We start from the raw sequence: 2,500 nt of genomic DNA, 5'->3' as shown, positions 1-2,500 counted from the left end.
GGGCAGCGGCCGCGGTTGTCCGGGGAACCTGGCCGGGGGGGGCACCCGGGAGCCGGACGCCATGTCTGGAGCCGTCCGCGGGCGTCCGCGGGTCCGGGAAGCGGTTGTCCGGGGAAGCTGGCCGGGGGGCACCCGGGAGCCGGCCGCCACGTCTGGAGCCGTCCGCGGGTCCTGGATGCCGGCCGGGGGCACCCGGGAGCCGGGCGCGAGCTCTGGAGCCGTCCGCGGGCAGCGGCCGCGGTTGTCCCGGGAAGCTGACCGGCGGCACTCTGAGTCTGGAGCCGTCCGCGGGTCCTGGAAGCCGGCCTGGGGCACCCGGGAGCCGGCCGCCATGTCTGGAGCCGTCCGCGGGTCCTGGAAGCCGGCCGGGGGCGCCCGGGAGCCGGGCGCGAGCTCTGGAGCCGTCCGCGGTCAGCGGTTGTCTCGGGAAGCTGACCGGCGGGACCCGGGAGCCGACCGCGATGTCTGGAGCCGTCCGCGGGCGTCCGCGGGTCCGGGAAGCCGGCCGGAGGCGCCCGGGAGCCGGCCGCGAGGTCTGGAGCCGTCCGCGGTCAGCGGTTGTCTCGGGAAGCTGACCGGCGGGACCCGGGAGCCGACCGCGATGTCTGGAGCCGTCCGCGGGCGTCCGCGGGTCCGGGAAGCCGGCCGGAGGCGCCCGGGAGCCGGCCGCGAGGTCTGGAGCCGTCCGCGGTCAGCGGTTGTCTCGGGAAGCTGACCGGCGGGACCCGGGAGCCGACCGCGATGTCTGGAGCCGTCCGCGGGTCCGGGAAGCCGGCCGGAGGCGCCCGGGAGCCGGCCGCGAGGTCTGGAGCCGTCCGCGGTCAGCGGTTGTCTCGGGAAGCTGACCGGCGGGACCCGGGAGCCGACCGCGATGTCTGGAGCCGTCCGCGGAGTTCCGCGGGTCCGGGAAGCCGGCCGGAGGCACCCGGGAGCCGGCCGCGAGCTCTGGAGCCGTCCGCGGTCAGCGGTTGTCTCGGGAAGCTGGCCGGCGGCACTTGGGGAGTCTGGAGCCGTCCGCGGCTCCTGGAAGCCGGCCGGGGGCACCCGGGAGCCGGCCGCGATGTCTGGAGCCGTCCGCGGGTCCTGGAAGCCGGCCGGGGGCACCCGGGAGCCGGCCGCGATGTCTGGAGCCGTCCGCGGGCAGCCGCGGGTCCGGGAAGCCGGCCGGAGGCACCCGGGAGCCGGCCGCGATGTCTGGAGCCGTCCGCGGGCAGCGGCCGCGGCTCGGAGCCGGCCGCGGTTTGCGGTTGTCTCGGGAAGCTGACCGGCGGCACTTTGCGGCGTTCCGGCCGCGATCCCCGCGGAAGTGGCGAATGAGGTCGGGACCTCGGATGAGAGAACCGGGGAGGGCGGCCCGGGGTCCCGGCTTTTCCCGGTCAACGTCGGGCGGCCTCCGGTCGTCCAGACCCGGGCCGGGAACCCTCCTGCAGATTACTGGGAGGGGGTAGACGGTGACAGAGCGAGCCCGGCTTTCACCCCCTCGCCCACCCGCACGGGACCGCTCCCCGCTAGCCGGGCCAAGATCGATGGAGCCCCCCGCGCCCTGCGGGGAGGGGAGAGCGCGCCCAGGCCCCGAGCCCCAGGGGGGGCCGCGGTTGTCTCGGGAAGCTGACCGACGGCACTTTGTGGCGTTCTGGCCGCGATCCCCTCGGAAGTCGCGAATGAGGTCGGGACCTCGGATGAGAGAACCGGGGAGGGCGGCCCGGGGTCCCGGCTTTTCCCGGTCAACGTCGGGCGGCCTCCGGTCGTCCAGACCCGGGCCGGGAACCCTCCTGCAGATTACTGGGAGGGGGTAGACGGTGACAGAGCGAGCCCGGCTTTCACCCCCTCGCCCACCCGCACGGGACCGCTCCCCGCTAGCCGGGCCAAGATCGATGGAGCCCCCCGCGCCCTGCGGGGAGGGGAGAGCGCGCCCAGGCCCCGAGCCCCAGGGGGGGGCCGCGGTTGTCTCGGGAAGCTGACCGACGGCACTTTGTGGCGTCCTGGCCGCGATCCCCTCGGAAGTCGCGAATGAGGTCGGGACCTCGGATGAGAGAACCGGGGAGGGCGGCCCGGGGTCCCCGCTTTTCCCGGTCAACGTCGGGCGGCCTCCGGTCGTCCAGACCCGGGCCGGGAACCCTCCTGCAGATTACTGGGAGGGGGTAGACGGTGACAGAGCGAGCCCGGCTTTTACCCCCTCGCCCACCCCCACGGGACCGCTCCCCGCTAGCCGGGCCAAGATCGATGGAGCCCCCCGCGCCCTGCGGGGAGGGGAGAGCGCGCCCAGGCCCCGAGCCCCAGGGGGGGGCCGCGGTTGTCTCGGGAAGCTGACCGACGGCACTTTGTGGCGTCCTGGCCGCGATCCCCTCGGAAGTCGCGAATGAGGTCGGGACCTCGGATGAGAGAACCGGGGAGGGCGGCCCGGGGTCCCCGCTTTTCCCGGTCAACGTCGGGCGGCCTCCGGTCGTCCAGACCCGGGCCGGGAACCCTCCTGCAGATTACTGGGAGGGGGTAGACGGTG

The sequence above is a fragment of the Staurois parvus genome, unplaced genomic scaffold (genome assembly GCF_062004578.1).
Source record: "Staurois parvus isolate SC_StPar_1 unplaced genomic scaffold, SC_StPar_1.0 ptg001754l, whole genome shotgun sequence".
NCBI lineage: Eukaryota > Metazoa > Chordata > Amphibia > Anura > Ranidae > Staurois > Staurois parvus.
Note: the sequence above shows the minus strand (reverse complement) of the source record.